This window comes from Somniosus microcephalus, chromosome 11 (assembly GCF_052327205.1).
Source record: "Somniosus microcephalus isolate GS21.2 chromosome 11, FLI_Smic_1.0, whole genome shotgun sequence".
Taxonomy (NCBI): Eukaryota; Metazoa; Chordata; class Chondrichthyes; order Squaliformes; family Somniosidae; genus Somniosus; species Somniosus microcephalus.
Genome location: NC_140997.1, coordinates 82,563,800 through 82,591,012, shown reverse-complemented (window position 1 = coordinate 82,591,012; position 27,213 = coordinate 82,563,800). Strand labels below are relative to the sequence as shown.

Below are 27,213 nucleotides of genomic sequence, written 5' to 3'. Positions count from 1 at the left end.
CAACTGTTCCCTCAGTTTCCAGATGTTGCCCCTAGATTCCAGATGTTGCTCCCAAGTCCAGCTGTTGCCCCGAGTGTCCAGCTCTTGCCACAGCATCCAGATGTTGGGCCCAGTGTCAATCGGGTCCCCAAGTGTCCAGATGTTACATACGTGTCCAGCTGTTGCACCCAGTGTCCAGCTGTTACCCCAGTGTCCAGCTGTTGCCCCCAGTGACCACTGTTACCCCTGTGTCCAGCTGTTAAACCCTGTGTCCAGCAATCACTCCCAGTGTCCTGCATTTACCCCAGTGTCCAGCTGGTGCCCCAGTGTCCAGAAATTTCCCACTGTCCAGCTGTTGCCTAATATCCAGGTTTTACTGCATTTTGCAGCTATTCACTAGTGTCCAGCTGTTGCCCCCAGTGACCAGCTGTTGCCCCTGTGCCCAGCTGTTGCCCCCAGTGACCACTGTTACCCCTGTGTCCAGCTGTTTCCCCCATTGACCACTGTTCCCCCTGTGTCCAGCTGTTACCCCCAGTGTCAATCAGTCACTTTCAGTGACCAGCTGTTGCACAGTGTCCAGCTGTTGCCTGGTGGCCAGCTATTCCCCTGTGCCTAGCTGTTTCCCCCAGTGACCAGCATTTGCCCCAGTGTCCAGATGTTGCCCCCAGAGTCCAGCTGTTAACCCAGTATTCAGCTAGTACCCAGTGTCCAGCGGTTGTCCCCAGTAGCCAGCTTTTGCCCCAGTGTCAAGATGTTGCCCCCAGTGACCACTGTTACCCCTGTGTCCAGCTGTTCCCCCAGTGTCCAGCTTTTGCCCCAGTGTCCAGGTATTCCCCAGTGTCCAGCTGTTGCCCCTAGTATCCAGATGTTACCCACAGTTTCCCGTTGCTTACACAATGTACAGCTGTTGGCCCAGTATCCAGCTGTTATCCCCAGTGTTTTGCCTATGCCCCACTATCCAGCTGTTGCCCCCAGTATCCAGCAGTCACTCCCAGTGTCCAGCTGTTATCACAGTGTCCGGCTGTTACCCCAGTGTCCATCTGTTGCCCCCAGTGTCCACTGTTACCCCTGAGTCCAGCTGTTACGCCAAGTGTCCAGCAATCACTTCCAATGTCCAGCTGCTAACACAGTGTCCAGCTGTTATCCCTGTGTCCCGCTATTCCCCAGTGTATAGCTGTTGCTGCCAGTGACCAGTTGTTGCCATTATGTCCAGTTGTTGCCCCCAATGACCACTTTTACCCCTGTGTCCAGCTGTTACCCCCAGTGACCAGCAGTCACTCCCATTGTCCAGCTTTTACCCCAGTGTCCAGCAGTTGCCTTCCAGTTTCCAGTTCTAGCCAATGATCCAGAACTTGCCCCCAGTGTCCCGCTTTTGCCCCAGTATCCAGCTGTTTCCCCAGTGTCCAGCTGTTGCCCTCGTGTCTAGCTTTTGCCCCATGTGTCCAGATTTTATCCCGAGTCACTGCTGTTACCCCTGTGTCCAGCTGTTACCCCCAGTGTCCAGCAGTCACTCCCAGTGTCCAGCTGTTAACCCAGTACCCAACTGTTGCCCCAGTGACCAGCTGTTGCCCCCAGGTACAACTGCTGTCCCTGTGTCCAGCTGCTATACCCAGTGTCCAGCAGTCACTCCCAGTGTCTAGCAGTCACTCCCAGTGTCCAGCTGTTAACCCAGTGCCCAGCTGTTGCCCCAGTATCCAGCTGTTAACCCAGTGCCCAGCTGTTGCCCCAGTGTCCAGCTGTTGCCCCCAGTGACCACTGTTACACTTATGTCCAGCTGCTATCCCCAGCGTCCAGCAGTCTCTCCCGGTGTCCATCTGTTACCCCAGTGTCCAGCTGTTATTCCTGCATCCAGATGTTGTCCTCAGTGTCCAGCTGTTTCCCCAAGTGTCCAGATGTCACCCCGGTGTCCAGCTGTTGATCCAGTGTCCAGACGTTGCCCGTGTCCAGTTGGAACACCAGTGTCCAGCTGTTTCCACTGTGTCCAGCTGTTACCCAAGTGTCCAGATGTTGCCACCACTGCCCAGATGGTAAGCACTGTGACCAGTTGTTACACCCAGTGTCCAGATGTTACCCCAGTGTCCAGCTGAGGCATTCGGTGTCCAGCTTTTGCCCCAGTGTCTATCTGTTTCCCCAGGTTCCTGATGTTGCCCCAGTGTCCAGATTTTACCCCAGTGTCCAGCTGCTACATGCAGTGACCAGCTGTTGCCCCCAGTGTCCAGATGTTACCCCAGTGAGCAGCTGTTGCCTCCAGTGTCCAGTTGTTGCCCCCAGTGTCCAGCTGTTACCCCTGTGTCCAGCTGTTTCCACCAGTGTCCAGCTGTTGCCCTGTGTCCCGCTTTTACCCCCAGTTTCCAGTTGTTATCCCAGCATCTATGTGTTGTTTCCAGTGTGCAGCTGTTGCCGCCTGGTATCCAACTGTTTCCACCCAGTTTCCAGATGTTACCCCAGTGTCCAGCTCTTGCCCCCAGTGACCACTGTTCCCCTGTGTCCAGCCGGTTCCCCCAGTGTCCAGCAGTCACTTTCTGTGTCCAGCTGTTGCACAGTGTCCAGCTGTTGCCTGGTGGCCAGCTATTCCCCTGTGTCTAGCTGTTTTCCCCCGTGACCAGCTTTTGCCACAGTGTCCAGAAGTTTCCCCCAGTGTCCAGCAGTCACTCCCAGTGTCCAGCTGTTAACCCAGTATTCAGATAGTACCCAGTGTCCAGCTGTTGTCCCCAGTGGGCAGCTGTTGCCCCCAGTGACCACTGTTACCCCTGTGTCCAGCTGTTCCCCCAGTGTCCAGCTGTTGCCCCAGTGTCCAGGTATTCACCAGTGTCCAGCTGTTGCCCCAGTATCCAGCTGTTAACCCAGTGCCCAACTGTTGCCCCAGTGTCCAGCTGTTGCCCCCAGTGACCACTGTTACACCTGTGTCCAGCTGCTATGCCCAGTGTCCAGCAGTCTCTCCCAGTGTCCATCTGTTACCCCAGTGTCCAGCTGTTATTCCTGCATCCAGATGTTGACCTCAGTGTCCAGCTGTTTCCCCAAGTGTCCAGCTGTTGATCCAGTGTCCAGACGTTGCCCATGTCCAGTTGGAACACCAATGTCCAGCTGTTTCCACTGTGTCCAGCTGTTACCCAAGTGTCCAGATGTTGCCACCACTGCCCAGATGGTAAGCACTGTGATCAGTTGTTACCCCCAGTGTCCAGATGTTACCCTGGTGTCCAGCTGAGGCATTCGTTGTCCAGCTTTTGCCCCAGTGTCAATCTGTTTCCCCAGGTTCCTGATGTTGCCCCAGTGTCCAGATTTTACCCCAGTGTCCAGCTGCTACATGCAGTGACCAGCTGTTGCCCCAGTGTCCAAATGTTACCCCAGTGAGCAGCTGTTGCCTCCAGTGTTCAGTTTTTGCCCCCAGTGTCCAGCTGTTACCCCTGTGTCCAGATATTTCCCCCAGTGTCCAGCTGTTGCCCTGTGTCCCGCTTTTACCCCCAGTTTCCAGTTGTTACCACAGCATCTATATGTTGTTTCCAGTGTCCAGCTGTTGCCGCCTGGTATCCAACTGTTTCCACCCAGTGTCCCGATGTTACCCCAGTGTCCAGCTCTTGCCCCCAGTGACCACTGTTCCCCCTGTGTCCAGCTGTTACCCCCAGTGTCCAGCAGTCACTTTCTGTGTCCAGCTGTTGCACAGTGTCCAACTGTTGCCTGGTGGCCAGCTATTCCCCTGTGTCTAGCTGTTTTCCCCCGTGACCAGCTTTTGCCCCAGTGTCCAGAAGTTGCCCCCAGTGTCCAGCAGTCACTCCCAGTGTCCAGCTGTTAACCAGTATTCAGCTAGTACCCAGTGTCCAGCTGTTGTCGCCAGTGGCCAGCTGTTGCCCCAGTGTCAAGATGTTGCCCCCAGTGACCACTGTTACCCCTGTGTCCAGCTGTTCCCCCAGTGTCCAGCTGTTGCCCCAGTGACCAGGTATTCACCAGTGTCCAGCTGTTGCCCCTAGTATCCAGATGTTACCCACAGTTTCCCGTTCCTTAACCAGTATACAGCTGTTGGTCCAGTATCCAGCTGTTATCCCCAGTGTTTTGCTTATGCCCCACTATGCAGCTGTTGCCCCCAGTATCCAGCAGTCACTCCCAGTGTCCAGCTGTTAACACAGTGTATGGCTGTTACCCCAGTGCCCATCTGTTGCCCCCAGTGTCCACTGTTACCCCTGAGTCCAGCTGTTACCCGAAGTGTCCAGCGATCCCTTCCAATGTCCAGCTGTTAACACAGTGTCCAGCTGTTACCTCTGTGTCCTGCTATTCCCCAGTGTATAGCTCCTGCCGCCATTGACCAGTTGTTGCTCTTATGTCCAGTTGTTGCCCCCAATGACCACTTTTACCCCGTGTCCAGATGTTACCCCCAGTGTCCAGCAGTCACTCCCATTGTCCAGCTGTTACCCCTGTGTCCTGCTATTCCCCAGTGTATAGCTGTTGCCACCAGTGACCAGTTGTTGCCCTTATGTCCAGTTGTTGCCCCCAATGACCACTTTTACCCCTGTGTCCAACTGTTACCCCCAGTGTCCAGCAGTCACTCCCATTTTCCAGCTTTTACCCCAGTGTCCAGCTGTTGCTTTCCAGTTTCCAGTTCTTGCCAACTATCCAGAACTTGCCCCCAGTGACCCACTTTTGCCCCAGCATCCAGCTGTTTCCCCAGTGTCCAGCTGTTGCCCTCATGTCTAGCTTTTGCCCCATGTGTCCAGATTTTGTCCCGAGTCACCACTGTTACCTATGTGTCCAGTAGTTACCCCATTTTCTAGCTGTTACCCTGGTGCCCAGCTGTTTCTGCCAGTGACCAATGTTGCCCTCGTTTCCAGCCGTTACGCCCAGTGTCCAGCAGCCACTCCCAGTGTCCAGCTTTTACCACAGTGTCCAGCTGTTGCCCCAGTGTCCTGCTATTCCCCAGTGTCCAGCTGTTGCCCCCAGTGACCAGCTGTTGTCCCAGTGTCCAGTTGTTGCCCCAGTCTCCAGTTGCTACCTGCAGTGACCAGCTTTTGCCCCAGTGTCCAGCTGTTACCCTAGTGTGCAACTGTTGCCCCCAGTGTCCAATTGTTGCCACTGTGTCCAGATATCATCCTAGTGTACAGCTGTTGCATCCCGTGTCCAGACGTTGCCCATGTCCAGTTGCTATACCAGTGTCCAGCTTTTGCCACTGTGTCCAGCTGCTCTCCCAGTGTCCAGATGTTACCACCACTGTCCAGATGTTACCCACTCTGTGTCCGGATGTTACCCCAGTGTCAAGCTGAGGCCATACATCTCCATTATTTGTCCCAGTGTCCAGCTATCTCTCCAGCCTCCTGATGTTGCCTCCCCCAGTGTCCAGATGTTACCCCAGTGTCCAGATGTTGCCCCCAGAGTCCAGCAGTCACTTTCAGTGTCCAGCTGCTGAACAGTGTCCAGCTGTTGCCTTGTGTCCAGCTATTCCCCTGTGTCTAGCTGTTTCCTCCAGTGCCCAAGTGCTGCCCCCGTGACCAGATGTTGCCCCCAGTGTCCAGCCATCACTCCCAGTGTCCAGCAGTCACTCCCATTGTCCAGCTGTTACCCCTGTGTCCAGCTGTTGCCCTCCAGTTTCCAGTTCCTGCCAACTATCCAGAACTTGCCCCCAGTGAACCGCTTTTGCCCCAGTATCCAACTGTTTCCCCAGTCTCCAGCTGTTGCCCTCGTCTCCAAATTTTGCCCAATGTGTCCAGATTTTGTCCCGAGTCACCACTGTTACCCCTTTCTCCAGCTGTTACCCCCAGTGTCCAGCAGTCACTTCCAGTATCCAGCTGTTATTCCAGTGCCCAACTGTTGCCCCAGTGACCAGCTGTTGCCCCCATGGACAACTGTTGCCCCTGTGTCCAGATGCTATACCCAGATGTCACCCCGGTGTCCAGCTGTTGCTCCAGTTTTGAAGAAGGGTCAAACCCGAAACGTCAACTCAAATCTCTCTCCACGGATGTTGCCTGACTTGCTGGGTTTTTCCAGCATTTTCTGTTGTTATGTTGCATCCAGTGTCCAGCTGTTGATCCAGTGTACAGACATTGCCCGTGTCCAGTTGCTACACCATTGTCCTGCTGTTGCCACTGTGTCCAGCTGTTACCCCAGTGTCCAGATGTCGCCACCACTGTCCATATGTTATGCACTGTGGTCAGTTGTTACCCCCAGTTTCCAGATGTTACCCAGTGTCCAGCTGAGGCATTCGGTGTCCAGTTGTTGACCCCATGTCTAGCTGTTTCCCCAGCCTCCTGATGTTGCCCCCAGCGTCCAGATGCTACCTGCAGTGACCAGCTGTTGCCCCCAGTATCCAGATGTTACCCCAGTGCCCAGATGTTACTCCAGTGTCCAGATGGTGTCCCTCAGTGTCCCGCTGTTTCCCCAGTGTTCAGCTGCAGGCCCAATGACCCGCTGTTGCCTCAGTGTCAAGCTGATTCCCTCAGTGTCCAACTGTTGCCCCCAGTGACCAGCTTTTCCCCCAAGTGTCCAGATGTTACCCCAGTGTACAGCTGTTGCATCCAGTGTCCAGCTGTTGATCCAGTGTCCAGACATTAGCCGTGTCCAGCTGTTACACCAGTGTCTAGTTGTTGCCACTGTGTCCAGCTGTTACCCCAGCCTCCTGATGTTGCCCGCAGTGTCCAGATGTTATACCAGTGTCCAGCTGTTGCCTGCAGTGTCCAGCTGTTGCCCCCAGTGTCCAGATATTACCCCAGTGTCCAGCTGCTGCCTCCAGTGTCCAGATGTTAGCCTAGTGTCCAGATGTTACCCTAGTGCCCAACTGTTGCCCTCAGTGTCCAACTGTTGCCCCAGTGTCCCGCTGTTTCCCCAGTGTCCAGCTGCAGCCCAAGTGACCTGTTGTTGCCCCAGTGTCCAGCTGTTGCCCTCAGTGTCCAACTGTTGCCCGCAGTTTCCAGCTGTTGCAGCCAGAATCTAGCTGTTGCCCCAGTGTCCAGCTGTTGCCCTCAGTGTCCAGCTGTTGGCCTGTGCCAAATTTTACCCCCAGTTTCCAGTTGTTTCCCCCAGTGTCCTGATGTTGCTGCCCGTGTCCAGCTGTTGCCTCTTGGTATCCACCTGTTGCCCCTCCAGAGTCCAGATATTGCCCCAGTGTCCAGATGATGCCCCCAGTGTCCCACATTTGCCCCCGTTTCCATATGTTTGCCCTCCATTTTCCAGATGTTGCCCCCACTGTCCTGTGGTTACCCGTGTCTAGATGTTACCCACTGTGACCAGTTGTTACCCCCAGTGTCCAGATGTTACCCCAGTGTCCAGCTGTTACCCTCAGTGTCAAGCTGTTACCCTCAGTGTCCAGATGTTAGCTGAGTGTCCAGCTGTTACCCACGTGTCCAGCAGTAGCCCCCAATGTTCAGCTGTTACCCCGGTGTCCAGCTGTTGCTCCCAGTATCCAGATGTTGCCCCAGTGTCCTGCTGTTCCCCCAGTGTTCAACTTTTACCCCCCAGTATCCAGTTGTTGCCTCTGTGTTCAGCTGTTGTTCCCAGTATCCAGATGTTGCCCCCAGTGTCCTGCTGTTACCCCAGTTTCCAGTTATTTATCCGTGTTGAGCTGTGACACCAGTGTCCAGCTTTTGTCCCCAGTGTCCTGCTGTTGCCCCAGTTTCCAGTGGTTGCCTGCAGTGTCCAGCACTTGCCCCATTGTCCTGCTGTTGCCCCAGTAACCACCTCTTGCCCCATTGTTCAGCTATTGCTGCAGTATCCAGATGCTGCCCCCAATGTCCAGTTGTTGCACCCCGTGTCCACCTGTTGACCCCAGTGTAGAGAGTTTGCCCCAGAATCCAGCTGCTACCTTCTAGTGTCCAGATGGTGCCCCCAGTGTCCCGCTGTTGCCCTAATGACCACCTGCAGCCCCAGTGTCCCACTGTTACCCCAGTATCCAGATGTTTCCCCCACTGTCCAGATGTTACCCACTGTGACCAGTTGTTACCACCAGTATCCAGATGTTACCCCAGTGTCCAGATGTTGCCCCCACTGTCCAGATGTTACCCACTGTGACCAGTTGTTACCCCCAGTGTCCATATGTTACCCCCACTATCCAGATGTTACCCACTGTGCCCCAGTGTTCAGCTGTTGCCAAAATATCCAGATGCTGCCCCCAATGTCCAGTTGTTGCACCCTGTGTCCAGCTGTTGTCCCCCAGTGTCGCGAGAGTTTGCCCCAGTATCCGGTTATTACTTTCTCATGTCCATATGGTGGCCCTCAGTGTCCCGCTGTTCCCCAGTGTTCAGCTGCAGCTCCAGTGTCCCGCTGTTGCCCCAGTGTCAAGCTGATGCCCTCAGTGTCCAACTGTTGCCCCTGGTGACCAGCTTTTTCCCCAAGTGTCCAGATGTTACCCGTGTCCAGCTGTTGTATCCAGTGTGCAGCTGTTGATCCAGTGTCCAGACGTTACCCGTGCCCAGCTGTTACACCAGTGTTTAGCTGTTGCCACTGTGTCCAGCTGTTACCCCAGCCTCCCGATGTTGCCCCCAGTGTCAAGATGTTACCCCAGTGTCCAGCTGTTGCCTGCAGTGTCTAGCTGCTGCCCCCAGTGCCCAGATATTAAACCCAGTGTCCATCTGTTGCCTCCAGTGTCCAGATGTTACCCCAGTGTCCAGATGTTACCCTAGTGCCCAACTGTTGCCTCCAGTTTCCAACTGTTACTCCAGTGTCCAATTGCTGCCACCAGTGTCCAGCTGGTGCCCCCTGGTATCCCACTGTTGGCCCCAGTGTCGAGATGTAGACCCAGTGTCCAGATATTGCCCGCAGTGTCCCACTTTTGCCCCTAGTGTCCTGCTGTTGCCCCAGTGTCCAGCTGTTGCCCCAGTGTCCAGCTGTTGTCCCCAGTGTCCAGATGTTACCCCAGTGTCCAGATGTTACCCTAGTTTCCAGCTGTTGCCCCAGTGTCCAACTGTTACCCCAGAGTCCAGGTGTTACCCCAGTGTCCAGCTGTTACCCTAGTGCCCAGCTTTTGCCCCCAGTGTCCAGCTCTTACCATAGTGTCCAGCTGTTGCCCCCAGTGTCCAGCTGTTGCCCTGTGTCCAGCTTTTACCCCCAGTTTCCAGTTGTTACCTCCAGTGTCCTGATGTTGCCGCCAGTATCCAGCTGGTGCCCCCTGGCATCCAACCTTTGCCCCCCAGTGTCCAGATGTTGCCCCAGTGTCCGGTGTTGCCCCCCAGTGTCCCGATTTTGCCCCCGGTGTCCAGCTGTTACCCTCCAGTTTCCAGATGTTGTCCCCAATGTCCTTCTGCTACCCGTGTACAGATGTTACTTTCGGTGTCCAACTGTTTCCCCCAGTGTCCAGCTGTTGCACCAGTGTCCAGCTGTTGCCCCCAGTTTTCACATGTTGCCACCAGTGTGCCGCTGTTGCCCTTGAATCATATCCTAGATTTATGTTGCAGCCAAAGCGACGTGAATTTCTGTTGACTGATTCCTGTTTTATAAAATATAATCGTTGCAAACCCACATTTTTTTAACTGTCAGCTCAATAGTGAAATACGTAATTCAGCTCAGAGATATCTGACGACTTTCCAAGCGATTGGAGCCCCCACCCGCCCCGCCAGATCCCAGAGCTCTCTGACAGCTCTTGGAACACAGGCCGACCCCCGCACGCTTCACTCCACTGAATCCTTTTGGCTGATTTAAAATTTAAAAAAATAAACTCAGTTTGTAAAACGTTAGCTAAGAATTTGAAGCCGCTCTTTCGCAGGATAATATTTGGACTTGTGAGAAGGAATTTCCACTTTGATCCATGTTTACACATTGGGTTCCACATGAACTGTTGAGTCCAGACACAGTGTCGGAGATTCCTTCAAGCTCTCTTGCAGCCGACAGCAAAACACCAACTATCGCACGGAAAAAAAAAACCTTCCTTTGACATATTTTCTGATCGGACCCCTCGGTCCCGCATTAAGCGTGAAGTCAACACGGTGTCAACATTTAAAAGGAAATCACACGGCCGCCACGGGTCGGCGCTCCAATACAGCGGTGCGTGTGGGAAATTTCTCCAAATCCCGGTCAACACTGGGCAATGATCAGTCAGCACTCGTGACAGGCAGATACAAGTCCCACACCGGCAGGGGCAGCCCACACTCTGCCTACCCCACACCCTGACCATCCCACACCCTGCCCACCCCACACCCTGACCATCCCACACGCTGCCTACCCCACACTCTGACTATCCCACACACTGCTAACCCCACACCCTGGCCATCCCACACCCTGACCATCCCACACCCTGCCCACCCCACATCCTGACCATCCCAAACGCTGCCTACCCCACACCCTGACTATCCCACACCCTGCCAACCCCACAACCTGATCATCCCACACTCTGCCCAACCCACACCCTGACCATCCCACACCCTGCTAACCCCACACCCTGACCATCCCACACATTGACCATACCACACCCTGACCATCCCACACCCTGACCATCCCACACTCTGCCCATCCCACACCCTGCCCACCCCACACCCTGACTATCCCACACCCTGCCAACCCCACAACCTGATCATCCCACACTCTGCCCATCCCACACCCTGACCATCCCACACCCTGACCATCCCACACTCTGCCCATCCCACACCCTGCCCACCCCACACCCTGACCATCCCACACTCTGCACATCCCACACCCTGACCATCCCACACCCTGACCATCCCACACCCTGACCATCACACACCCTGCCCACCCCACACCTTGACCATCCCATACCCTGCCCACCCCACACCCTGACCATCCCACCTTCTGCCTATCCCACACCCTGACCATCCCACACCCTGTCCACCCCACACCCTGACCATCCCACACCCTGACCATCCCACACCCTGAACATCCCAGATTCTGACCATCCCACACTCTGCCTACCCCACACCCTGACCATCCCACACCCTGACCATCCCACACTCTGCCCATCCCACACCCTGCCCATTCCCACACCCTGCCCATCCCACACTTTGCCCAATGCACACCCAGATCACCCCATACACCGCCCATCCCAGACCCTGCCCATCCCAAAACCTGCCCATCCCACACTCTGCCCATCCCACATCCTGCCCATCCCACACTCTGCCCATCCCACTCCCTGCCCATCCCATACTCTGCCCATCCCACACCCAGATCACCCCACACCCAGACCACCCCACACCCAGATCATCCCACACACTGCCCATCCCACACCCTGCGCATCTCACACCCTGCCCGTCCCATGCCCAGATCACCCCACACTTTGCCCATCCCACACCATGCCCATCCCACACCATGCCCATCCCACACTCTGCCCACCCCACACCCTGCCCATCCCACACTCTCCCCATCCCACACTCTGCCCATCCCACACCCTGCCCATCCCACACCATACCCATCCCACGCCCTGCCCACCCCACACCCTGCCCATCCCACACCCTGCACACCCCACACACTGCCCATCTCACACCCTGCCTATCCCACAGTTTGCCCATCCCACACACTGTCCATCCCCACAAGGTGTCAATCTGATACCATGTCCAACCCCACACCGTGTCCATCTGCACACCCTGTCCATCCACCCACAAAGGTAGTGAGGTTCTGAACAGACTCATGGGCACCTGTAAAAGGACGTGAATAATGCCCTCAGTTAGTTCCTGACTGGTTGTTCAAACCCAGTGTATCTTTTTTGTGCATCACTCTCCTGGGAGGCAAGAGTAGAGCGCGGGGATCACTGCTGGCAGCCGGTGGGTAACACAGAAGGGAGGGCATTTTAAGGTTCAAAGTTGTGGGGAATGGTTGTGATCTGGAAACAGTGGCAGTTCATTTATTGAAAAACAGTACTGAGACGGGGACCATGTGAAGAGTCTTTGTAAAGGTACAAATTACGCTAACTCACACTGGCATGGTGGATCTATCTGCTTTCTACTGTCTTGTTGCAAGTGGTGTGTAAATAATGTTTTGGTTCTACTTCACACCATCTATAATATTGGTGGCTAGGTTTATGGATTAAACATCAAACAATTTGCTTTGGATAACATTTTGCGAGTGGTTTTCTGCAGAACCAATGTAGGGTATGTATATTCTGTAACATAAAGAGTACATGTATAATATAATATACAGTATATATGTGATATATTATAGAGAATATATGTGATATAATATAGAGAGTATATGTGATAATATAGAGTAAATAAGATATAATATATAGTGTATGTGTGATATAATAGTGTTTATGTAATATAACAGAAGTAACAGAAAGAGTAGACAAGGGTAATGTAGTAGGTGTAATAAATTTGGATTTTCAAAAGGCCTTCAATAAGCTACCACATAGTAGACTCATGACTAAGGTCAGAGCATGTGGAGTCAGAGAACAAGTAGTAGAATAAATAGCAAGCTGGCTACAAAACAGAACACAGAGAGCAGGAGTGAAAGGTAATTACTCAGGCTGGCAAAAGGTGGGAAGCGGTGTTCCATAAGGACTGGTGTTGGGCCACTGTTGCTCACCATTTACATAAACGATTTGGATTTCAGAATTGGAAGTATAATTTCAAAATTTGTGGGTGACACCAAATTGGATGGTATAGTTAATACAGAGGAAGACTCCAACAAAATATAGGAAGACATTAATAAACTTGCAAAATGGGCGTGTAATTGGCAAATGAATTTCAATATAGATAAATGTGAGGTGGTGCATTTTGGTAGGAAAGATAAGGAGATCACATAATGTTTTGATATAAGAGTCTAAATAGGGTAGAGGAACAAAGGGATCTGAGGGTATACATTCACAGATCACTAAAAGTAGCGATGCAAGGCCATAAAAAAGCAAACAAAGCACTGGGGCTCATTTCTAGATGGATAGAACAGAAAAGCAGAGAGGTTATGTTAAACTTGCATAGAACCTTGGTTAGAGCACACTTGGAGTACTTGCGTACAGTGCTGGTCTCTATATTATAGGCACTGGAGAAGATGCAAAAAAGATTCACATGGATGATACCAAAACTGAGAGGATGCTTATCAGGAAAGGCTAAACAGGCTGTACTCTTCTGAAGAAAAGGGACGACTGAGGGGGTGACCTGATAGAGGTCTTTAAGATAATGAAAGGGTTTGATTGGGTAGACGCAGAAAAAATGTTTCCACTGGCGGAGGAGTCCAAAACTAGAGGCCATAATATAAGATAGTCACTAATAAATCCAATAGGGGATTCAGGAGAAACTTCTTCACTCAGAGAGTGGTTAGAATGTGGAACTCGCTACCACAAGGAGTAGTTGAGATGACTAACATAGATGTATTTAAGGGAAAGCTAGATAAGCACATGAGGGAGAAAGGGATAGAAGATTATGCTGATAGGGTGAGATGAAGAGGAGTCGGAGGAGGCTTGAGTAGAGCATAAACACTGGTATAGACCAGTTGGGCTAAATGGCCCCTTTCTGTGCTGTATTCTCAATGTAACTCGATAATATACAGGGTATAATAAATACAAAAGTGTGTATGTGATACAATATACAGAGAGTGTATGTGTATAATATACAGAGTTGGTGATATAGTGTGGACTGTTTAATACATATTATAGGTATGATACAATATACAATGTTTGTGTGATCTACAGAATGTATATGTGATATAATAGTGTATAATATTGAGTTAATGTATGGTATACAGAAGATACAACTGTGGCATAATAGAATGTATAGTCTCTGGATAAGGAGACGTCTATTAAGGATAGAGTAAGGAGAAATTTCTTCACTCAAAGGGTTGTGAATCTTTGGAATTCTCTAATCCAGAGGGCTGTGGAAGCTCAGTCGTTGAGTATATTCAAGACAGAGATCGATAGATTTTTGGATATTAAGGGAATCAAGGGATAGTGCAGGAAAGTGGCGATGAGGTCGAAGATCAGCCATGATCTTATTGAATGGCGGAGCAGGCTTGAAGGGCCGAATGGCCTACTCCTACTCCTGTTCTTATGATATAATATACAGAGTGAGTGATAGAGATTATACTGTGTATTATACAGAGTGCATGTATATAATATATACGTAGTGTGATATACAGGATAGATGTGTGAAAGAAAGATTGCATTTCTATAGCACATTCCATGACTTTGGGACATCCCAAAGCACTTTACAATGAAATACTTTTGAAATGTAATCACTGATGTAATGTAGGAAACACAGCTGCTAATTTGTGCACAGCAAGGTGTAGATAACCTTTAATGAAAACAGAAAATACTGGAAACACTCAGCAGGTCAGGCAGCATCTTTGGAGAGAGAAACAGAACTCTGTGGGTCCCGGGAAATGCTGAGTGCTTCCAGCATTTTCTGTTTTTATTTCAGATTTATTGCAACTGCGGTATTTTGCTTTTGACTACATGTGATGTTGGTTGAGGAATAAATATTGGCCAGGACACAAGGAGAACTCCGCTGCTTGTCTTTGAAATAGTGCCGTGGGATATTTTACATCCACAGGGGCTTTGGTTTAACATTTCATCCACCTCTGACAATGCAGCACCTCCTCAGTACTGACCCTCCTAACAATGCAGTTCTCCCTCAGTACTGACCCTCCAACAATGCAGTGCTCCCACAGTACTGACCCTCAAACAATGCAATTCTCCCTCAGTACTGACCCTCCAACAATGCAGTTCTCCCTCAGTACTGACCCTCCTAACAATGCAATTCTCCCTCAGTACTGACCCTCCAACAATGCAGTTCTCCCTCAGTACTGACCCTCCTAACAATGCAGTTCTCCCTCAGTACTGACCCTCCAACAATGCAGTGCTCCCACAGTACTGACCCTCAAACAGTGCAGCACTCCCTCAGTACTGACCCTCCAACAATGCACTGCTCCCTCAGTACTGACCCTCAAACAGTGCAGCACTCCCTCAGTACTGACCCTCCAACAATGCACTGCTCCCTCAGTACTGACCCTCAAACAGTGCAGTGCTCCCTCAGTACTGACCCTCCAACAATGCACTGCTCCCTCAGTACTGACCCTCAAACAGTGCAGTGCTCCCTCAGTACTGCCCCTCCAACAATGCAATTCTCCCTCAGTACTGACCCTCAAACAGTGCAGTGCTCCCTCAGTACTGACCCTCAAACAGTGCAGTGCTCCCTCAGTACTGCCCCTCCAACAATGCAGTGCTCCCTCAGTACTGACCCTCAAACAGTGCAGCACTCCCTCAGTACTGCCCCTCCAACAATGCAGTGCTCCCTCAGTACTGACCCTCAACAGTGCAGCACTCCCTCAGTACTGCCCCTCCAACAGTGCAGTTCTCCCTCAGTACTGCCCCTCCAACAATGCAGTGCTCCCTCAGTACTGACCCTCCAACAATACAGTTCTCCCTCAGTACTGACCCTCCAACAATGCAGTGCTCCCACAGTACTGACCCTCAAACAGTGCAGCACTCCCTCAGTACTGCCCCTCCAACAGTGCAGTTCTCCCTCAGTACTGCCCCGCCAACAATGCAGTGCTCCCTCAGTACTGACCCTCAAACAGTGCAGTGTTCCCTCAGTACTGACTCTCAAACAGTGCAGTGCTCCCTCAGTACTGCCCCTCCAACAATGCAGTGCTCCCTCAGTACTGCCCCTCCAACAGTGCAGCACTCCCTCAGTACTGCCCCTCCAACAATGCAGTGCTCCCTCAGTACTGACCCTCAAACAGTGCAATTCCCCCTCAGTACTGACCCTCAAACAGTGCAGTGCTCCCTCAGTACTGACCCTCAAACAGTGCAGTGTTCCCTCAGTACTGACCCTCCAACAATGCAGCGCTCCCTCAGTACTGCCCCTCAAACAGTGCAATGCTCCCTCAGCACTGACCCTCAAACGGTGCAATGCTCCCTCAGCACTGCCCTCCGACAGTGCAGCACTGCCCTCCGACAGTGCAGCACTCCCTCAGCACTGCCCTCCGACAGAGTAGACTCCTTCAGCACTGCAGAGTCACCTAGATTATGGGCTCAAATCCTGGAGTGGGACTTGAACCAATGACCTTCTAAATTATACAGGCGAGAGTACTACCATTGAGCCACATCTGACACCTTATACAGAGTGTCTGCGTTTTATATACAGCGTGAACCATGCAATAGACAGAATGTGTATGTGATATAATAGCACACATTGCGATGTATATATCTATTTATTTGCTTTACTCGCCGCCTCCTGACCTTTCAGCTGAATGCGGGGATCCGCCCCATTACCAGGTGGCGGATTGTGGGAGCGGAGGGGCCGGGAGCCCCACTGTCCTGGCAGGTGTGCTCAGTCCCTGGGGTGACTCCCGAACTGAGCTGTGGGGTGCCGGGCCCGGGTTACTCCTCCCAGGCTGCTTCGCTGGTTTGATGTTTTTAAACCTGGTTCTCATTTGCTGGCATCAGCCTTTCATATTATGGGTTATTTGAGTTCCTCCCCTCTTTAATTCCTTTAAAGCTGTGAAACATTAAGCACTTTGTGTTACAGTCTCCGCCGCCCGTTTGATTTTATTATTTTCCCTTTGCCAGTGCCTCGCTCATTGGTTCGGCGGCGCTGGGAGGTCGCTTCTCCGTTGGAGGTGCGCCGTGCAACGGGAGACAGAGGTGGTCGCATCGCCCGGTGGCTGTGGGAGAAACGGTCTCGCATCCCGGCTTCGAGCGCAAATCAATGGTTCAGGAACACTGACTCCAGCCGCGGCTCGCACTCTCAGCCAGTCTGTCTCCGCAGTAAGTTCTTAATGCTGCCAATCTCTCTCCATTGGAACAGTACCGACTCTCGGCTACGATCTGTCCTCACCCCTCAGTACCTGCTCTCTCGCTTACTGTTAACATCCCCTGTCTCCCTTAGTGCCTCTCCTCTCTCCCTCTCTCTTGGTTGCTCTCTGTAACTTCTCGCCGCTCTGAACCCCTCGCTATTTGCTCTCCTCTTAGCATCTGCCCTTTGTTTCCGTATCTGCTCCCTCTCCCTATCTGATCCCTCCCTTTCTTTCTATTTACTATCTCCCACGATCTGTATTCTGCCCTCTCTGAGTATCTGCTCTGCCCCTTCGAGCCTGCTCTCCCTCCCTCTCACACACTCAGTATCTGCTCCCAGTCCCAGTCTCTGACCTCAGTCTCTGTCTCGCCGTGTACCGGCCGTTCTGTCAAGCACTCGCTGTTGCTTTCTCTTGTTCCGCCCGGTAGAGCGAGGTTTCAGTGCGGGAATGTGGCCGGACTGCTGGCTGTAAGCGAGAGATACCCCAAGCGGCAGGTGCGCCTGCCCCGGACCCCAGCGGCCGGGCATCAGTCGCCCATCAGCCGGCTCTGGGGTAGTCGGAGTCTGAAGCAGCGGGTCTTCCGCACAGTGTGGGTCCCGGGGTCTCCCCTCACAGTGCGGGTCCCGGGGTCTCCCCTCACAGTGCAGGTCCCAGGGCTGGACTCACCCTCACAGTGCGGGTCCCAGGGCTGGTGTCACCCTCACAATGCGGGTCCCGGGGCTGGTGTCACCCTCACAGTGCGGGTCCCGGGGCTGATGTCACCCTCACAGTGTGGGTCCCAGGGCTGGACTCACCCTCACAGTGCGGGTCCCAGGGCTGGTGTCACCCTCACAGTGCAGGTCCTGGGTGTGTTGTCACCCTCACAGTGCATGTCCCGGGGTCTCCCCTCACAGTGTGGATCCCGGGGCTGGGCTCAGCCTCACAGTGCGGGTCTTGGGTGTGGTGTCACCCTCACAGTGCGGGTCCCAGGGCTGGGCTCAACCTCACAGTGCGGGTCCCGGGGATGGTGACACCCTCACAGTGCCTGTCCCAGGGCTGGTATCACCGTCACAGTGCGGGTCCCGGGGCTGGTGTCACCCTCACAGTGTGGGTCCCAGTGCTGGTCTCCCCTCACATTGTGGGTCCCAGGGCTGGGCTCACCCTTACAGTGCGGGTCCCAGTGCAGGGCTCACCCTTACAGTGCGGGTCCCAGGGCTGTGCTCACCCTCACAGTGCATGTCCCGGTGTCTCCCCTCAAAGTGCGGGTCCCGGGGCTTGTGTCACCCTCACAGTGCGGGTCCCATTGCTGGTGTCACCCTCACAGTGCAGGTCCCGGAGCTGGTGTCACCCTCACAGTGCAGGTCCCTGGGCTGGTCTCACCCTCACAGTGCGGGTCCCGGGGCTGGTGTCACCCTCACATTGTGGGTCCCGGGGGCTCACCCTCACAGTGCGGGTCCCAGTGCTGCTGTCACCCTCACAGTGCGGGGCCTGGTGCTGGTGTCACCTTCACAGTGCGAATCCCGGTGCTGGCCTCCCCCTCACAGTGCGGGTCCCGGGGCTGGGCTCTCCCTTACAGTGTGTGTCCCAGGGCTGGGCTCACCCTCACAGTGTGGGTCTCAGGGCTGGGATCACCTTCACAGTGCGGGTCCCGGTGCTGGTCTCCCCTCGCAGTGCGGGTCCCAGTGCTAGTCTCACCCTAACAGTGCGGGTCCCAGTGCTGGGATCACCTTCACAGTGCGGGTCCCGGTGCTGGTCTCCCCTCGCAGTGTGGTCCCAGTGCTGGTCTCACCCGAACAGTGCGCTTCCCAGTGCTAGTCTCACCCTCACAGTGCAGGTCCCAGGGCTGGGCTCACACTTACAGTGTGGGTCCCGGGGGCTCACCCTCACAGTGCGGGTCCCAGTGCTGGTGTCTCCCTCACAGTGCGGGTCGCGGTGCTGGTCTCACCCTCACAGTGCGGGTCCCAGGGCTGGTGTCACCCTCACAGTGCGTGTCCCGGGGTCTCCCCTCACAGTGTGTGTCCCAGGGCTGGTGTCACCCTTAAAGTGCGGGTCCTGGGGCTGGGCGCACCCTCACAGTGCAGGTCCCAGGGCTGGTCTCACCCTCACAGTGCGGGTCCCAGGGCTGCCCGGGCAGTTGGTCACTGTCGTGTTTTCCGCCCCTCTCAGGACCAGGAAACTTGCCATTGGAGAGGTGCATCTCTTTTCACTGTTTATTTGTAATTTTTCCAGTTGATTTTTCCTTCCTAAAGCTCTCACCTGATGTGAGTACTTGACCTTCCTTGCAGATTTCGCTGCTCTCACGTTATTCCTGTGAAATATTAACTGTAAATTCCAGACCTCCCCTTCCCGCTTCTTCCAGTATAATTTACCCAGTATTGCAGGATATTCAAGGCACTCTAATGGAAGGCTCTGGTTCTGTGCAGACTGCAGTTCCTGAGTGGAAAGTGCTTCACTGATTCACACTATATTCCAGCCAAGCCCCTTCAGTCCACACTCCTTTGGACCAAATATTTCTTGTGTTTTCCTCGGGTTTTCAATTATTCACTGCCAATTTTAAAAATAACTGCAATTTGCTTTAGGACGCTGACTAAATGTTCAACTTATTATAAGAATAACGACTGAATTAAGGAAGTTGAAGGATTTAGTGAGTGAAATAGATGTGATCTGCAATTCTTCAAACCCACCAGGAACTACATTACCATCAGCCATCACCACAAGCCTGAAGTGCCGCCCTACACTGCCTACAGCACACCTGTCCTACACTATCTAAAGCACACCTGTCCTACACACTCTACAGCTCACCTGTCCTACACTGTCTACAGCACACGTGTCCTATATTGCCTACAGCATACCTGTCCAAAGCTGTCTACAGCACACCTGTCCTACATTGCCTACAGCACCCCTGTCCTACACTGTCTACAGCACACCCGTTCCACACTGTCTACAGCACACCTGTCCTTCACTGTCTGCAGCACACCTGTTCTACACTGTCTACAGCAAACCTGACCTACACTGCCAACAGCACACCTGTTCTACACTGCCTAAAGCACACCTGTCCTACACTGTCTGCAGCACACCTGTCCTACACTGACTACAGCTCACCTGTCCTACACTGCATGCAGCATACTTGTCCTACACTGTAACAGTGCACTGTCCTACACTCTATGCTGCTCACCTGTTCTACACTGCTTACAGCACACCTGTCCTACACTGCCTATAGCACACCTGTCCTACACCGCTTACAGCACACCTGTCCTACACTGCTAAAGCTCACCTGTCCTACACTGCCAACAGCACACCTGTTCTACACTGCCTAAGCAAACCTGTCCTACACTGCCTACAGCACACCTGTCCTACACTGACTGCAGCACACCTGTCCTACACTGCTTACAGCACACCTGTCCTACACTGCCTACAACTCACTTGTCCTACACAGCCTGCAGCACTCTTGTTCTACACAGTTACAGAGCACTGTCCTACACTCTGTACTGCTCACCCACTCTACAATGCCAACAGCACACCTGTCCTACACTGCCTATAGCACACCTCTACTACACTGCCTACAACTCACCTGTCCTACACTGCTTACAGCTCATCTGTCATACAATGTGCACTGCACACCACTCCAACTCTGCTTACAACTCACAAGTACAACTATGCCTAATACTCACCTGCCCAACACATCCTACAACTAACCTGTCCTATACAGCTTACATCACACCTGTTATGCATTGCCTCAAAACCCCTGTCCTACACTGCCTACAGCTCACCTGTCCTACACTGCTTACAGCTCACCTGTTATACACTGCTTACAGCACCCCTGTTCTAAATTGCCTACAGCACATATGTCCTACATTGCTTACAGCACTCCTGTCCTAAACTGCTAAAGCTCACCTCTGCTACACTGCCAACAACTCAACTGTTCTACACTGCTTACAGCACACCTGTCCTACACAGTCTACAGTGCACCTGTACTATACTGCCAAAAGCTCACCTGTCCAACACTGCTTACAGCACACCTGTCCTACACAGTCTACAGCACACCTGTACTATACTGCCAAAAACTCACCTGTCCTACACTGCTTACAGCACACCTGTCCTAAACTGCTAAAGCTCACCTGTCCTACACTGCTAACATTTCACCTGACCTACACTGCCTACAGCACACTTATCCTATGTTGCCTACAGCACACCTGTCCTACACTGCCTACAGCTCACCTGTCCTATGCTGCCTAGAGCACACCTATCCTACACTGCATACAGCTCACCTGTCCTACACAGCCTGCAACACACTTGTTCTACACTGTAACAATGCACTGTCCTACAGTCTGCACTGCTCACCCATTCTACACTTCCTATAGTGCACCTGTCCTGCACTGCCTCAGCTCACCTGTTCTGCACTGCTTACAGATCACCTGTTCTGCACTGCCTACAACTCACCTGTTCTACACTGCTTAAACCACACCTGTTCTACACTGCCTACAGCACACCTATTTTACGTTGCCTAGAGCACAGCTGTCCTACACTGCCTACAGCTCACCTGTCCTACACTGCCTACAGCTCACCTGTTCTACTCTGCCTACAGTTCACCTGTTCTTCACTGCATACAGCACACCTATTTGACATTGCCTACAGCAAACCTTTCAAAGACTGCCAAAAACTGAACTGTTCTACACTGCCTACAGCGCAACATGTTCTACTCTGCTTACAGTGCACCTGTCCTACACTGGCTACAGCTCATCTGTCCTACACTTCCTACAGTACACCTGTTCTGCACTGCCTACAGCACAACTGTCCAACACAGTCTACAGCATTCCTATCCTATGCTGCCTGCAGCACACCCGTACTACACTGACTACAGCACACCAGTCCTGCACTGCCTACAGCACACTTGTCCTACACTGCCTACAGCATACCTATCCTACACTGCCTACAGCACACCTGTCATACAATGTCTACAGCTACCTGTCCTACACTGCCAACAGCTCACCTGTCCTACACAGCCTGCAGCACACTTGTTCAACACTGTAAGAGTGCACTGTTCTACACTCTGTATGGCGCACCTGCTCCACACAGATTACAGCTCACATATCCTACACTGCCTACAGATCACCTGTTCTACACTGCCTACAACTCACCTGTTCTACACTGCTTACAGGTCATCCGTTCTACACTATCTACAGACCACCTGTCCCACAAACCCAACAGCACACCTGTCCAACACAATCTAAAGCACACATGTCCTACACTGCCTACAGCACACCTGTTCTACACTGCTTACAGCACACCTGCCCTACACTGCCTACAGCGCATTTGTTCTACACTGCCTACAGCACACTTGTTCTACACTGCCTACAGCACACCTGTCCTACACTGTCTACAGCTACCTGTCCTACACTCTCTACAGCACAACTGTTCTATACTTCTTACAGCACACCTGCCCTACAATGTCTACAGCTACCTCTCCTACACTGCCTACAGCAGACCTGTTCTAAACTGCTTACAGCACCCCTGTCCTACACTGCCTAGAGCACACCTGTCCTACTCTGCCTGCAGCTCACCTGTCCTACACTGCCTAGAGCACACCTGTCCTAAACTGCCTACAGCTCAACTGTCCTACACTGCCTAGAGCACACCTGTCCTACACTGCCTACAGCTCACCTGTCCGACACAACCTGCAGCAAAATTATTCTATACTGTAACAGTCCACTGTCCTACGCTCTGCACTGCTCAGCTGCCCAATAATGCCTATATTGCACCAGTCCTGCACTGCCACAGCTCACCTGTATTGCATTGCCTACAGTGCACCTGTCATACACTGCCTACTGCTCACCTGTCCTACACTGCCAACAACTCAACTGTTCTACACTGCCTACAGCACACCTGTCCTACACTGCCTACAGATACCAGTCTGACTCTGCCTCCAGCACACCTGTTCTACACTGCCAACAGCACACCTGTACTACACTGCCTACAATTCACCTCTCCTACACTGCTTACAGCTCATCTGTCCTACACTGCGCACTGCACACCTCTCCAACTCTGCCTACAACTCACCTGTACTACTATGCCTACAACTCACATGTCCAACACATCCTACAATTCACCTGTCCTAAACAGCTTACAGCACACCTGTTATACATTGCCTCAAGCCCCCCGTCCTACACTGCCTACAGCTCACCTGTTCTACACTACCTACAGCTTACCTGTCCTACACTGCTTACAGCTCACCTGTCCTACACTGCCTGCAGCACACCTGTCCTACACTGCATACAGCTCACCTGTTCTACACTGCTTACAGCACACCTGTCCTAAATTACCTACTGCACATCTGTCCTACACTGCTTACAGCACTCCTGTCCTAAACTGCTAAAGCTCACCTGTCCTACACCGCCAACAACGCAACTGTCCTACACTGCTTACAGCACACCTGCTTGAAACTGCTAAAGCTCACCTGTCCTACACTGCCAACATTTCACCTGTCCTACACTGCCTACAGCACACCTATCCTAAATTGCCTAGAGCTCAATTATCCTACATTGCCTACAGCACACCTGTCCTACACTGCCTCCAGCTACCTGTCCAAATCTGCCTCCAGCACACCTGTTCTACACTGCTTACAGCACACCTGTCCTACACTGCCTAGAGCACACCTGTCCTACACAGCCTGCAGGAAACTTGTTCTACACTTTGACAGTGCACTGTCCTACACTCTGCACTGCTCACCCATTCTACACTTCATATAGTGCACCTGTCCTGCACTGCCTCAGCTCACCTGTTCTACACTGCCTGCAGCTCACATGTCCTACACTGCCTACAGCGCACCTGTCCTACACTGCCTACAGCTCACCTGCCCTACACTTCCTACAGTGCATCTGATCTACACTGCTTACAGCTCACCTGTTCTACACTGCCTAAAACTCACCTGTTCTCCACAGCTTATGCCACACCTGTTCAACACTGTCTACAGCACACCTGCTTTACATTGCCTAGAGCACACCTGCTCTACACTGCTTACAGCACACCTGTCCTACACAGCCTGCAGCACACTGGTTCTACACTGTAATAGTGTACTGTCCTACACTCTGCACTGCTCACCCGTTCTACACTTCCTATAGTGCACCTGTCCTGCACTGCCTCAGCTCACCTGTTCTACACTGCCTAGAGCTCACATGTCCTACACTGCCTACAGCACACCAGTCCTGCACTGGCTACAGCTCACCTGTCCTACATTGCCTACAGCTCACCTGTCCTACACTGCCTACAGCGCATCTGTTGTACACTGTTTACAGCTCACCTGTTCTACACTGCCTACAACTCACCTGTTCTACACTGCATACAGCTCACCAGTCCTACACTGCTTACAGCACACCTGTCCTAAAGTACCTACTGCACATCTGTCCTACACTGCTTACAGCACTCCTGTCCTAAACTGCTAAAGCTCACCTGTCCTACACTGCCAACAAACCAACTGTTCTACACTGCTTACAGCGCACCAGTCCTACACAGTGTACAGCAAACCTGTACTATTTTGCCAAAAACTCACCTGTCCTATACTGCTTACAGCACACCTGTCCTAAAATGCTAAAGCTCACCTGTCCTACACTGCCAACATTTCACCTGTCCTACACTACCTACAGCACATCTATCCTAAATTGCCTAGAGCTCAACTATCCTACATTGCCTACAGCACACCTGTCCTACACTGCCTACAGCTACCTGTCCGACACTGCCTCCAGCACACCTGTTCTACACTGCTTATAGCACACATGTCCTACACAGCCTGCAGCACACTTGTTCTACACTGTAACAGTGCACTGTCCTACACTTTGCACTGCTCACCCGTTCTACACTTCCTATAGTGCACCTGTCCTGCACTGCTTTGGCTCACCTGTTCTATACTGCCTAGAGCTCACATGTCCTACACTGAATGGAGCACACCTGCCCTACACAGGCTACAGCTCACCTGTCCTACACTGCCTGCAGCTCACCTGTCCTACACTGCCTACAGCGCATCTGTTCTACACTGCCTACAGCTCACCTGTTCTGCACTGCTTATACCACACCTGTTCTACACTGCCTACAGCACACCTGTTTCACATTGCCTAGAGCACAGCTGTCCTACACTGCCTACAGGTCACCTGTCCTATGCTGCCTACAGCTCACCTGTTCTACTCTCGCTACAGCTCACCTGTTCTTCACTGCATGCAGCTCACCTATTCTACATTGCCTATAGCAAACCTGCCAAATACAGCCAAAAACTGAACTGTTCTACAATGCTTACAGGGCACCTGTTCTACACTGCTTAGAGCGCACCTGTCCCACACTGTCTACAGCTCATCTGCCCTACACTTCCTGCAGTACACCTGTCCTGCACTGCCTACAGCACACCTGTCCAACACAGTCTGCAGCATACCTATTCTACACTGCCTAAAGCACACCCGTCCTGCACTGCCTACAGCACACCAGTCCTACACTGCCTACAGCACACCTGTCCTACACTACCGACAGCACACCTGTCCTACACTACCTACAGCACACCTGCCCTACACTGCCTGCAGAACACCTGTCCTACAGTGCTTACAGCACACCTGTCTGACACTGCCTACAGCTCACCTGTCCTACATAGCCAGCAGCACACTTGTTCAACGCTGTAACAGTGCACTGTCCTACACTCTGTACGGCGCATCTGCTCTACACAGATTTCAGCTCACCTATTCTACACTGCCTACAGCTCACCTGTTCTACACTGCCTACAACTCACCTGTTCTACAATGCTTACAGCACACATGTCCTACACTGTCTACACCTCCTATATCCTACACGGCCTACAGCTCAACTGTTCTTCACTGCTTACACCTCATCTGTTCTACATTGCCTACAGATCACCTGTCCTACAAAGCCAACAGCACACCTGTCCAACACAGTCTAAAGCACAACTGTCCTACACTGTCTACAGCACACCTGTTCTACACTGCTTACAGTACACCTGTCCTACGCTGCCTAGAGCACACCTGTCCTACACTGCCTACAGCTCACCTGACCTACACAGCCTGCAGGACATTTGTTCTACACTTTAACAGTGCACTGTCCTAAACTCTGCACTGCTCACCCATTCTACACTTCCTATAGTGCACCTGCCCTGCACTGCCTCAGCTCACCTGTTCTACACTGCCTACAGCGCACCTGTCCTACACTGCTTCCAGCTCACCTGTCCTACACTTACTACAGCGCATCTGATCTACACTGCTTACAGCTCACCTGTTCTACACTGCCTAAAACTCACCTGTTCTCCACTGCTTACACCACACCTGTTCTACACTGCCTACAGCACACCTGTTTTACATTGCCTAGAGCACAGCTGTCCTACACTGGCTACAGCTCACCTGCCATATGCTGCCTGCAGCTCACCTGTTCTACTCTGCCTACAGCTCACCTTTTCTTCACTGCATACAGCTCACCTATTCTATATTGCCTACAGCAAACCTGTCAAAGACAGCCAAAAACTGAACTGTTCTACAATGTTTACAGGGCACCTGTTCTACACTGTGTACAGCACACCTGTCCTACACTGGCTACAGTTCATCTGCCCTACACTTACCGCAGTACACCTGTCCTGCACTGCCTACAGCACACCTGTCCAACACAGTCTACAGCATACCTATCCTACACTGCCTACAGCACACCAGTCCTACACTGCCTACAGCACACCAGTCCTACACTGCCTACAGCACACTTGTCCTACACTGCCTACAGCACACATGTCCTACACTGCCTACAACACACCTTCCCTACACTTCCTGCAGCACACCTGTCCTACAGTGCTTACAGCACACCTGTCTGACACTGCCAACAGCTCACCTGACCTACACAGCCTGCAGCACACTTGTTCAACACTGTAAAAGTACACTGTCCTACACTCTGTATGGCGCAGCTGCTCTACACAGATTACAGCTTACCTATTCTACACTGCCTAGAGCTCACCTGTTCTACACTGCCTACAACTCACCTGTGCTACACTGTCTACAGCTCCCATATCCTACATTGCCTACAGCTCACCTGTTCTTCACTGCTTACACCTCATCTGTTCTACATTGCCTACAGATCACCTGTCCTACAAAGCCAACAGCACACCTGTCCAACACAGTCTAAAGCACAACTGTCCTACACTGTCTACAGCACACCTGTTCTACACTGCTTACAGTACACCTGTCCTACGCTGCCTAGAGCACACCTGTCCTACACTGCCTACAGCTCACCTGACCTACACAGCCTGCAGGACATTTGTTCTACACTTTAACAGTGCACTGTCCTAAACTCTGCACTGCTCACCCATTCTACACTTCCTATAGTGCACCTGCCCTGCACTGCCTCAGCTCACCTGTTCTACACTGCCTACAGCGCACCTGTCCTACACTGCCTCCAGCTCACCTGTCCTACACTTACTACAGCGCATCTGATCTACACTGCTTACAGCTCACCTGTTCTACACTGCCTAAAACTCACCTGTTCTCCACTGCTTACACCACACCTGTTCTACACTGCCTACAGCACACCTGTTTTACATTGCCTAGAGCACAGCTGTCCTACACTGGCTACAGCTCACCT

General features: G+C 52.4%; 1 pseudogene across 1 annotated transcript in view; it reads left to right on the top strand.

Moving 5' to 3' along the window:
• Positions 1-16,347: 16,347 nt before the first annotated feature.
• LOC147110691 (netrin-1 pseudogene) overlaps positions 16,348-27,213 on the top strand; it is a 257,641-nt pseudogene continuing 246,775 nt past the window's right edge. The window contains exon 1 of the transcript XR_015079885.1: positions 16,348-16,597. The product of XR_015079885.1 is annotated as a netrin-1 pseudogene (transcript). The remainder of the gene's footprint in view (positions 16,598-27,213) is intronic.